This window comes from Panthera tigris, chromosome A2, assembly GCF_018350195.1.
Source record: "Panthera tigris isolate Pti1 chromosome A2, P.tigris_Pti1_mat1.1, whole genome shotgun sequence".
Classification (NCBI taxonomy): domain Eukaryota; kingdom Metazoa; phylum Chordata; class Mammalia; order Carnivora; family Felidae; genus Panthera; species Panthera tigris.
In genome coordinates this window covers 108,094,197-108,107,436 of record NC_056661.1, presented here as the reverse complement: position 1 = coordinate 108,107,436, position 13,240 = coordinate 108,094,197, and the positions used below count along the sequence as shown (strand labels likewise).

The window sequence follows — 13,240 nt, the reverse complement described above, 5'->3', positions numbered from 1 at the left end:
TCAAGTTCCTTCCATTAATGGAAACAAAGCAAAAAAAAAAAAAAATCCTCTCAACTCAGGTTACCTGAAGCTGTCCTTATTTAGAGTAATGTAACTTCTCATTCCTTCATATATTATAGCCTCATTTCCAGTCCCACCTTCTGAAGGAACTACTCTCAGCGAGGTCCTCGATGACCCTTTGAGCAATCCACAATACCTCATCTGTTCTTACCCTGATTTACTGCAGCATTTGACCCTCTTGTCTAATACTTTCTTCTACAAGGAATCTCATCCCATTTTGTAAAATCTTGTTTTTTTGAACATCCTTTTTTTTGTTTTGTTTTGTTTTGTTTGTGGCTTCCTCTTAATTTTGTTTATAGGATACTGCTTATAATTTCTGGTTTCTGTACATACGTGAGTGGTTTTCTCTGGAAAAACTATGCCGATGCTTCATATATCCTCTAATTTTTAGGGACAAAATCAGTCTCTGACCCTGTGTTTAATTGATCACTATCCTGTGTTTTAGAGATATAAATTCAATTAGAAGTCTCCCAGACTCTCAAGTTTGAATATTAGTAATATTTCACATTTCACAAATTGTTGTTCCAATTTTCCTTCATCTGACCTGTGTATATTTTTCCTAGATCCCTAAACCTGGTATAATCTTTCACCCATTCTCTATCTCATCCCTGAAGCAAATAAAATTCTGAAACACTTTCATTTTACCTCATTATCTCTCAACTGTGTTGTATTCGTCAACCCTGTCACTATCCTATGTACCCCAGCTCTTGTCTGTATTATCACACAGTCTACTAACTGATATCCTGCCTCCAGTCTTGATTCTGTCACATCTATTCTTGGTATGGCTGTTAGATGCATTTTTAGAACTCCTACGCCTTACCATGTTACTCTCCACTCATAACTGTTGTTTGATTTGCCATTGCTCCTAAATTAATGTAAAAATTCCTTGCCAATCTTATCAGATCTCTCATGTTACTAATGATGCTATTAAAGATGACAGACACAGCAACAATAATAATAAACATTTTTCAGCACCTATTTTATGTTAGGTACCATAGCATATGTTGTTAATAACCTTCTGAAATAGGTAGTATTATTTTTATTTTCCAGATGAGAGAATTGAGGCACAGGGGCATGCCTAAATGGTCCTTATTAACATTGCCATGAAGTAGCAAAGCAGGAACATGGAGATAAACATGGATTTATGTGATACCAAAGTCTATCCTCTTAAAGTGGTACCCTTGCTTCTCCATATTGCTCACTATTCAGGCTAGCTCTACTTCTTTGGGTTTCTCAAATTGGATAGCACTTTCCTACCTCTTCACTCTTTGTCCCCAATAGTGTTTCCCCAGGGAGCTTTTCCTGCTCACTATTTTTTTTGCAGTCTGGTTTACATAACTCTTTTGTTGTATTCTCCGGGTTGCTATCTGAACTAATTTGAAGTCTTCCCGGAGCTTAGTGCAGTCTTGATTCTAGGAGGAGATTTATTGAACGTTAAATAAACAAATGGATAAATGATCATGACTTGTTATCACTAAGTTGAACATTGTATTATGTATTGTACTGTGCTTTCTGCATAACTGATTACCCCCAATTTAGTGACTTAAAATAATGAGCATTCATTATTTCACAGTTTCTGTGAGACCTGAGTGTAGGCACAGCACAGCCAGTAGGCTTTGGTTCAGGGGTTTCAATTTGGGTGTAGTCAAGCTGTTTTCTGTAGGCTGAGGCCATGGAAATGGATCTGCTCCCAAGCTTACTCAAGTAGTTGCTGGTGGGCCTTAATCCTTTGCCATGTGGACTTCTCCACAGAGCTGCCTCACAACATGCTATTCAGAATTGAAGGCACAGTCTTTTTGTAAATTGATCTTACAAGAATATCCCCTCACTTCTGTCCTCTTGCCTTCTTTTGAAGGAAGTAAGTATATCCAACCCACACTCCAGAGGAGGTGAATATACAAGATGGTGAATATTGAGAGGTAGGGTGATTGTTAGTGGGCCTCTCTTATTTTTTTAAGATGTTTGTTTTGAGAGAGAGTGAGTATGCAAGTAGATACATGCTTGAGTGGGGGATGGGCACAGAGAGGGAGAGAACAAATCCCAAGCAGGCTTTTTTGCTGTCACTGTGGAGCCTGTCATGAGGCTCAATCTCATGACTGAGATCATGACTTGATCCAAAATCGAATCAGATGCTCAACCAACTGAGCTACCCAGATGCCCCAGTGGACCTCTCTTAGAAGTTGCTTGCTACAAACGTATATTCATCATGCAGTTGAAAAAAAAAATACCCAGTAACGTGTCCCACCTAGCTTCTTGTGATATGTGAAGCAGTACTGTATATAAGTCTGAGTCTTCTCTATTAGAAATTTCCCTTATGTTACCTAAAATTTCCTCATTGAAATCATTATCCAGCCAAACTACAATTCCTTGGTTAAATAAATGGAGGCACAATCTATTTGACATGAAAACTAGGGATTAGTACTTGAGTTCGTCAGATATTCTATATGACTCACACCAGAGTTAATCAGAAACATCTGAATAGTTGTCAAATCAACGACAGACAAAAGGAGCTAACTAGCCTAAACCAAAAGCCTCAGGATGTACTCTGAGCAGGAATGACTGTAATCTCCTGAATTAAATGCATATAAACCAGTCTAACAAATTTTCAAACTCCAACAGAGAAAAGAGTCAATGACTAATTTGTTGAGAATTTTATGTTGATTAGTCCATAGTATAACCCTAGGTAACCTATTGTATAATCTGATGAAACATACTAAATATTGAATTAATCTTAGAAGAAATGAGCCTTCAAAAGACAGACATAATGGTCTTAACATATTGTTCACAGCTTCAGAAATAGTTCCTGAGCTTCTACTTGTCTTCTTTTCTATATATTTTTTCTTTTCCCGTGCTCCTCCCTCTCTCTGTCACTTTTGATGATAGAAATTTTCAATCACATACCTAAAAAGAGACAATACTATTAAGAATTCTCACGTACCTATTACCTAGCTTCACAATGACCAACTCATGGCCAGTATTGTTTTCTCTATACTCATTTATCCCCAGATTATTTTAAAGAAGATCTCAGCTATCCTGTCATTTCATCTGTAAATATCTCAGTATGTACCTGTATAAAAAAAGTTTATTTTTTAAGCTATTATTATTATACAATAACCACACTCCAAAATATCCTTAATTGTGGCATAATATCATCAAATGTCCATCAGTTATTAACTTTCTCCATTCTCTTATGTATTTTATTCTTTTGTTTTCCATTTATTTGAATCATTGTATCTTTCAGTGAGCCTTCCATTCTCTTTCAAGAATGTCCACAAACAACCATCAGTTAATATGTTTATGAAATGTATTTTTATCTACAGTTTTTATCTTCATATTTTTTTAGAGTAAATTGTCCTTTAGAAATGCCCATAGTGTGGCTTTTATTGTTTGCAACTCTGTGGTGTCAGTTAACAAGTCTCTCTGTCCCCTGTATATCCTAGAAATTGTTAATAAGATCTAGAGGTTTGTTCAGATTTTGACTAAAGTTTTTCTTTGGCAAAAGTAAATTACTTTTTTCATGGCGATGTATACTTCTCCCAAGAAGTACATAAGTCTAGTCTTGTGTATTTTGTGGTATAGGCAGACACTACTGTCTAGAACCATTATTACGTGAAGGTTGCATTTTCAAGTTAGCTTGAATCCTTTTTGCATTAGTCTGATAGTCTTTGATAACTCCTGCTTTCTGGTGTGACAAGATGTTCTAGATTCATCTTGTGCATTTCCTGACCAAAACTGGAATCAACTAGTTCTCTAGCTGACTGCTGCTAGACTGGTCATTGTTTTCACTTTTTATTTTGTTAACAGAGGTAGAAAACACTGTTTCCCTTATTTGTTAAACATAAAACACATCTTGAATTCTCAATGATATTTCCAAATGAAATTAGAATTGGAGTTGCAGAATTTTTTTTAGTGTATTTTAGTTCTACTTTCTCCAATAGTGAAACTTACTGTTTTACATAATTCCAACATAACAAACACATTTACTTTCTCTCATGATACACATACCACAAGGTGGTCTTGAGCTTTCAATTTCACCGTGTCATCAGTCCATTCCTGTGAACAATGTAAGGTATTTTCTAAAATAGGTAAGGTATTTTCTAAATAGGCTATATCCTATTTAGGATGAACAATCAAATCAATTTTTCTCCAGTCATTTGGAATTGTAATTGATTATGACACTATCTGGATACACAAAATCATTTGGCTTATCTCATTTTTAGACGTTGATTTTTTAAAAGAAACATGTTTTATAAATTTGTATGAAACTCTACTGTACCAAAATAAAATCTACAAAGCAAATTACACTCAAAGAAGTCCAACTTTTGTCTCTGCTTTCTGTGCCTATTGCCTTCCTCTTCTACGAGTAACCAGTTTTTTGAAGTTTTATGGTTTATTCCTTACCCTCCTTATCAGTTTCTGTATAGTAAGTATTGTTTTGCATTTATAATGTTTTCCTCTTGTCCCCCTTTGATGACTACCTTTCTATTAAAATTCTTAGGAAATACCTTTGTCTTTTACTAATATTAAATTCTTTTGGCTGTTGTCTAATGGATCTCTTTTCTGGGCAACATTGAAATTAACTAGTGCCTTCTTCCTCCTACCTAATCTGAATTAATGTCTTTAACTACCACTTTAACACCTTTTTTATATTCTCTCCCATTAATATGTGATTACATATTATATTGTCTCCCTCAAAACCATTATTTATACTTAGTTCTATAATAAATGCTGGTCTTATTTTAAGAAGACTTACATTGATATTTTGCAGATATTTTGGTTCTCTGAAAATAATGCTCCCATAGATTCACTAGGGAGGGTTCCTCGACAGACACAGTATTCCATGTTCTTGCATATGAATAAAATTAGTCTTTGGCTAAAAATCTGCAAGTTGGTTTTGGCTCAAAAAAATGTTGGTTCAAAACTTTCTCTTTGGACATCTTAAATGTGGCTTGGTATTTTCTTCTATCATAGAGTTTTTGGATCAAGTGTGGTTAAAATCTGATTGTCTTATAAATGACTTGGCATATTTACTTGGATACCCACTGATTTTTTTTTTATTTAAAGTCCAGTTGTACTAGAATTTTCTCATTGTTGGTCCCTTTAGGTTAATATTGCTCTGTACACAATGTGTCTATTATTGTGTAATTTCACATCTTTTTATTTCCTGAAATTTTTATAGCATTGTCGTTTTTAGTATATTTGCATTCCATCACTTTAGTTTTCTCTTGCTATTGGATTACTATTGCATGAAAGCTACATATTGTTTACCCATCTTCGTAGCTATTAATTTCTTTTGGATTATTATTTTTTTTTAATTTTAAACAATTCATGCTTTCAATTTTATATTTCTCTTCAGGAGTTGTCTGTCATATTTATTTTCTTTGGTGTTCTTCATAATTTACCCTTCATTTCTGAAACAAATTATTTTCTCAAATTAATTTTCCCAATTTCTTGTTCTAGTCACCTTTTTTCTGATTTATTCCAGTTCTCACTTTTGTAGTTTTTCATTTTGTTTTAGCTTATTATTAAATGCTGGGTTGCAGCTTTCACCTGCTTTGTGAATATCTTTCTGATGTATGTGTATTGTCTGTAGGGACATTGTTTTGCTCTTTATTCTTTTATTTCTTATATGAGATTTGAGGTCCTTTCTTGTTGCTACTGTTTAAGAAGGTTTTTTTTTTTTTTTAATCTATTTTTAGGAGGAAAGGGTGGGTCATAGTAAGTTTTATAGATAAGTGGCATGTGCTTCTTATTCACTTGTTCAGGAAAAGATGGAAGAGATGGCCTGCTCTTTCTCAGCTTCTGTCTCTGTTACCTTTCTCCTTTGCCGGGATGTTCCCTGCCACTCCTAGCACACCTCTGACAATTTAGATTTCTCTGCCTGATGCTTTGACTTTGAAGGTGCTTTCTTAGTTTGGGTCCAGACTCCTAATAATCCCCAGCAGAGTGAGAACCTTTATGTAGCTTCTTTGTTTTCAACTCAGAGACTAGAAAAACCTCTTTTAGTTTTTGCTGCTCTTTCCAGAATGGCTTGCTAAGCTATCCAGAGAGTACCCGACGATGGTTTTGAGTTACTTTCTTTGGGCTCTTCCCACCCCCCGCCCCGCTTTCTTCTGCACAGTGTCTTAAATGGTGGGGGTCTTTATAGATCCTGGCAGTTTGTCTCTACCCACTGACAATTGGTTTTGTGGTAGATATTATCTACAGATTTTTGGTTTTGAAGTCTTTCTTGTACTGTCTGTTTTTATGGAGAGATCAACAGACACTTGAAGACTAAAAGAACTATCTTTCCAGAATCCTCTTCCCCTTTATTTATGTGTACTTGCCTAGTATTTGTAATTTTAAGCACTTGAATTTTTCTCTGATTTTCAAGTATCTAATTGATCTATAAATATACATGGCATTTTTGGAACTTTAAAAAATTAGTCTTGACTTGAAGTTAAGGATTTCATAATGATTTTATAAAGCCAAGAAGTACATGGATGTTCGAAAGAAAGAAGAACCACTGTTTATCAAACATCTCTTAACTTTAATATACTCCTTTAAGGACAATATATTGGATTTTTTAACACTAGGAGTTAATGTAGAACTTAGAAAAATGAACTTTGTGTGTGCTGTGAACTTAGAGAATCTTGGTTTATCTTGGAAAGAGATGTCATCCATAGCTGCAAAATCTGTCCTGGTTTCTAAATTTACCTAAAAACTCTTAAACCAAAGAAGGAAGTAACGAAATGTTTTCTCTCAAACGGCAGCAACACTAACAATTAGAGTGTTTTCTATGTGCCAGAGGGACTATGCTATATACCTTAATCCTCTAAAATAATCCTACAACTTCCCCCTCAGTTTACAAATAGAAATAGGAAAACTGTGGTTTAATGATTTGCCTGTGATTACATAAGTAATGAGTGTAGGCGCTGATTGATTCATGGTGACTTTACTAAATATTCCTTTAAGAAAAGGTAAAGTAAAAGAAAATTAAAAAACAATAACAACAGATGTTTAATAGGGTTTATACCTAAAGTCAGGATGAAGGTCCCCTTGGGAAAAGAATTAAACTTTGGTTTGTGAGCATAATTTGTTCTGGAAACATGCTTGTAACCCAAAGTACTTGTATATCAAAGCAAAATTTCCCCCTAAAAAATAATGGAAACCCAGATAATTTGTTCCAATACCCAAAAATATTCATATAAAAATGATTGCTGTAATATAACACAAAATAATAAAGAAAATACAAAATATAAAGAAAGCTAAATTAACTTGCACTTTCCTTTGAAAACCCTCGTGGCTGTTGTGAGGGAGACAAGAGAGAGGAGAGTTAGTGTGTAGGATGACTTTCACTATCACTAACTGAATCACGGCTATTAGCTCAGTGGAATCTTTTAATTTTTTTTGCAACTTTAATAACAAGGAACCTATCTAATAAAATAGAATGAAGCAAAGCATTCCTAAGCTTAGTGTTAAATAGAAAAGCAAAGGACTGTAGATGCTTTGAAGTGACAAAAAATACACTAGTGCCAGTGGTGGGCACCTTCCAACATTCTGAAAAAAACACTGATTTCTGCCAAACATTGTGGCCTGAGACCCAGCATCCTAGCATGGGAGACAATCACCCACAATTGTGCAGTGAGAGAGAGACGTAGAGCTAGAGAGAGAAGAACCATTGGCTCACTTGTAGTCATTTGACATTTGGCATCATGTACTAATATTACAAGACATTGCTTGTTTATCATGTTAAAATTTATTAGAGGGGCGCCTGGGTGGCTCAGTCGGTTAACCATCTGACTTCGGCTCAGGTCATGATCTCACGGTCCGTGAGTTCGAGCCCCGCGTCGGGCTCTGTGCTGACAGCTCAGAGCCTGGAGCCTGCTTCAGATTCTGTGTCTCCCTCTCTCTGACCCTCCCCTGTTCATGCTCTGTCTCTCTCTGTCTCAAAAATAAATAAACATTAAAAAAATTAAAAAAAAATAAAAATAAAATAAAATTTATTAGAAATGTCTCCTTGCGTTGCAGAACACTCATAGCACAAGTTACTCATAATCCAAGGTTTTACTGTACTTAGTTTTGTAATGTCTTTCTCCATCATATGGGCAAATTTACCTTGTGTCATTTTTCAGCTCATAACTTAAGACAAACACAAAATGTCACCCTTTCTGACATTTTTACCTCTCAGAGCTTTTGTCTTACTTTGAAAAGAATATCTAAAAACACTGAAGTCACCACGGTTGAAATCCAGGCACCTGCTGGGCAGATAGGTGTGGGTGTGGAGCTGCTCAGTACACAATAGGAGGATTGTCTTGTTGGCATGAAAAGAAAAAGTGTTTCTCATTGAAACTCAAGGAAGAGATTGGGTATTCTTGTTGTCATTATCTGTGCTAGATTTTGAAACATATCTTAGGGTGTGAACTGAATATCTACACTCCAGTGATGAACACACCATATCCATGAAGGAAGTTGGTTAAAAAAAAAAAAAAATAAGAAACTAAGCAAGGGACACCCTTCCCACTTTTCATACACATGAACATTTCGCTCAGACTTGAATTTCAAGGCTTTATTATTAGGCTTGTTACATTCCTTCCTTGATTTCTTAAGGAGTTTGAGGTATTTCATGCGCCACAATCACTTTGGAGATAGAGCTCTCTCAAGGTCCAGGAGACAGTGATGGAAGAGTCTGCTCTCATTTCTTGCTAACTTAATAGCTTATGCTATATGCTGGGCTGAGTAGTTAGGGATTTGTGAGGAGGAAGATGTGATCATTCTTCATTAGTTCCTTAATTTTCTAATTTACTTGCCAAATAATACTTGCCTATCAAGATTTAGTCACTGGATATATGGAGTTGAACTAAACAAGTATGGTTCCTTCAGGGGTTATCTGGAACATACTCCCAGTTGGGGATGACACAGTAAATGAATACAAAACCATGTTGAGTTACAAATGGCGATGACTATTCTAAGCCAGAAGTAAAGTATGCTAATGCAAGAGAGCCCTGGAAAATGATTTAAATTGCGGAAAGAAGGCACGTAGGACATTTAATTACACCAAAACGAGTAATCAGGAATTAGCTATTTTCCAGGAGAAAAGAGCACACGCAAAGCATTCAAAGAGCATTGTTGAGTGGACTGAATTAAGACGTGTGGTGGAAGGTACAGGTATGGGGACACTGTGTGAAGGTGACTAACACCACCACCGCTGCTGCTGCTACTGTTACTAATAATTTGTCCTAAGAGGAAAACGAACTGATAGAAAAGTTGAGCTGGAAGTAGCATAAACCAGTTATATCTATAAAGAGATTATGTTGACTATTGGTTCTTAAAGTAAAAAATCTATGGAAGACGCATAGTATTTAATGTTTTCTTATGTCACATGTACTCCTAAAAGCACAGGTCTTTTCAGCCCATTTTTCACTCATATAATAGAAGAAACAAAGTTCTTAAATAATGCTTATTTTGTATTTTGAACAAACAGGGACTCTAGGAGATTTTCACGTATTTGCTTATCAACGCCTTCCTGTTTCCTGGAGCCTTTAATTTAATTATCATTTTGTGTAACCACCAGTGATGGGCAGGATATAACTGAAGCATGTTTGTTTTCTTGGGTGTATAGCAAGCTTTGGTTTTGTGGAGGCTGTCTGAGATACCTAGTTCATTTTGCCTGCTGTCCTCAAGTTTGTTTCCAGTGAGTGTATGGATCTGTTCCTTTTCTTACAGACCTAACTAGATCCAGTGTATGACATACTAGTTAAACAAAACATCACAAATAGCAAATGAAATAAGAGCAGATAGGAAACAGAACAAATTAAGCCATTGCAGCACTGTTAGGCCCATGCGAAGTGGGGTTATTTTATGCTTATTTTGACACATAGCATAATATTTTAGCTTAAAGATAAAAGATTGGTTCATTTTTTGAAGCTGACTGCAGTGAAGTACAGTGAAATAATACTGTAAACACTACAATGGGACCTCTGAACAATACCAGCATAATTGCTTCACTTAGAGTATGTGGTTTTAGTGTGTATATAGGACTACAGAAACTAGCTGAAGACCATCCAATTAAATTCTTTTAGTTTGTTTGGGTTGTTGGCCAGATTTCCTGATCAGTTTTCCAGAGGTAAAAAAGAAAAAAAAAATTCAAAATTATTGGACCACCTAGTTGCTTGGGATGGTATTAATTATATTCATGCTGTATTTAGTAAAATTAACAGTTTACAATTATAACTACTTGTCATAGTTTTAGGATGATTATTAATGAGGGGTTAAGTACAATCCTCCTCACATACCACTTTGTTTACTTTATATACATATCTTCATTTTTTGTATCCGTCTATGCTTTTGAGTTGCAGGGACATAATGAAATATTACTCTTTCTCAAGGAACCAGATGGTTAATTTGGAACAATGCTTTCTGCATCCTTGCCCGCTTAGGAATGAGGTCATTCTTCACAAATTCTAGACAACTGTTAGGCTGAGTTCAAAACAAACCAAAAGAATACCCAACATTTAGCTTTGGGCATATATTTGTAAAGATCAGGACTTCTAATTCAGGAAATTAATTAATTTTACACATATACCTGGTGAGTATGTTTAGGAGGGGAGTCTTCATAAAAGCTGAAAAAAATGCTGTATGGAGTGTATGTTAGTTTCCATCCTTCATCAGTTGATTTTGGTGAATTCACTAGTTATCTTAATGCTATTTAAAGTGTGGTATCATTTTAGAGCTTATTTATTGTGATTTTGTTTCATTTTATTGACTTTCTTTGGTTCCAAATAGAGCATACATGTTCTAAAAATACAATTTTATATTTTTAATTATTGTGTTTCCCCTAATGATTTGAGAGATACGTTCCATTTCAATTATTTGCATGCATTATAATTCTATTTTGTAACACCATAAAGACGTTTATATATTGTTCTCGTGACTTGTGCTACATAATGGCTCTAGGGTTTTTGTTTTTCCAGGGAAACTGAACAAAATATATCCATTTGAGCTTGTGGTCATAATAAATTATCCATGGCATCTTGTTTCCAAAGCCTAGAAGTACTTACCTGCTTAAATTAAAGTCTCTTTTTCTCTTGCATTGATATCACATACTTTGAATGACTGTTCACTGCTTGTGAGTCCAAGTCTCTACCGCTTGACCAGTTATTTGATCTCTTTTGCAGTCTATATCGAACTTTTCACTTATCTCTATGGTAGTCCAAAATGTTGTCTTGCTCATGCCTTGAAATTATGTAGTTTTCTCTCTTTTTTACTCAGCATTGTGTTTAATTATATGCCATCCCTGCTTGTCACTTGCAGATTTCATTTGGGGCTCAGTTTAATATTACTCATTTCATGAAGTTGTCTTCATTTTTCCAGTCTTGGGCTTCCTAAACTACTTAACAGCAGTGGTGTTATTATGCATGGTCTGCTTTATATTGTTATTTGTTCTTACATCTATCTCTTTGACCATATCTTTTATCACTGATCCTTGCACAAGACTGTATACACAGTGAGAGCTAGATATATAGTTGCGGTTAATGGTGATAGGATGATGAACAAGCAAGCTTATGGAAAACCTCTCCATCTGGACATGAGCCAAATATATTTTTGGAGATAAAGAGGTGGCCGCCAGGCATCCATCAATCACGGGAATCGCTGAGAGGAGTTTAGAACACAAAGTACGCCCAAAAAGCTCTAATTGATTTCCCAGCCAGAAGACAACTATTTTCACAAAATGAGGGAAAGGAAGGGCAAAGAGCAGATGTTGCAAAGATGAGATGAACTGGAGTCAGCTAGAGTGATGAGGTTGAAGTTGGTGTCCAGCAGCCTCTGTCAGGAAAGGAGAAGGAGGGAGTGATGAAGAAATGAGCTTTGCAGAGGGGGAATTGAAGTGGGGTGAAGAAATAGATCCATAAGCAACACTTTTAAGGTTTGTTCTTGAGAATGTGTAATATGATTCTGATGCTACATCAAGATATGAATCTATCTTTCTTCATTATCTGGACATATACAGCTTAAAAAATATCCTGATGTAAACACGTGTTCACACACTTTTGAATTAAGTCACATGAGCATGTTTTAGTTACTTTTGCTTAAAATGTAAATTATCTTTAATATTAAATTTTTCAATGTAGCTATGCTTTTGCCTTCCGTGTGTGTGTGTGTGTGTGTGTGTGTGTGTGTGTGTGTATGTGTGTTTTTTTCTTTTTTTTTAAATTCTGGAGGTTGACCTGTGTGTGCATCATAGAATATTTGACAGCATCCCTGTCCTCTGTCCACTAGGTGCCACTAGTAGTTTCCTATCCCACATGAGACAACTGAAAATGTCTCCTGATATTGCTGACTTTCCTCTGAGGACAAGGTTGCCTAAAGTTAAGAACTGCTAATACAACCTGTTATGTTTCATGAATGCTCAAATTTTACAGTGGGTTGGGAGTAAAGCCATATATGTATTTGTAATTTCCAGGGAATGCATAGCTAAACGTAATAAACTATAGTCTTCGGTATACTATTTAAATCATCTCTAATACTGATTAGGAACTTTTTGTTCGTGTTGATTCTAATTAAATCAATGACATTTTGACTAGAATATAACTTGTATAAACTTTATTAGTGTATACTTATATAGAAAACGAGCTCTAATTATACTTCTGTAACACTTCTGGCAATGTCTCTGTACTTAGAAAAAGTTAAAATTTTGTAAAAGTAATTAGATGATGCTATAAATCTGGTAAGAAATTGGATAAAACAGTTGAAATAATTCTTCAATTTTACTCATGTATATTTGCTATAGTGTGATAGATTTAATCAAGATACAGGTAATGTTTTTTTAAGTTTATTTATTTTTAAAGAGAAAACACACACACACACACACACACACACACACACGCGTGGGGGAGGGGTACATAGAGAGGGAGAGACAGAATTCCAAGTAGGCTCTGTGCTGACAGAACCCATGGGGGCTCCAATTCACAAACCATGGGATCTTGATCTGAGTTGAAATCAAGAATCAGGCCCTTAACCGACTGAGCCATCAGGTGCCCCAAGATATGGGTAATTTATTTTAGATGACACAGAAAGGCAGTGGCTTCAGTAGAGTCAAAGCTAAGTGATCTTCTGATTGCTAGATGGAGGCACACTCTTAAGTAAAAATGAGAGTAGGCTTTTAGATTAAATGGTATTCAAATTATCTAACCTCTTTTTG

General features: G+C 35.4%; 1 protein-coding gene across 1 annotated transcript in view; it reads left to right on the top strand.

Annotated features, from left to right (window-relative positions):
• Positions 1 to 13,240, top strand: part of CRPPA (CDP-L-ribitol pyrophosphorylase A) — a 314,810-nt gene that overhangs the window by 145,254 nt on the left and 156,316 nt on the right. The gene's annotated exons all lie outside the window — the stretch shown is intronic.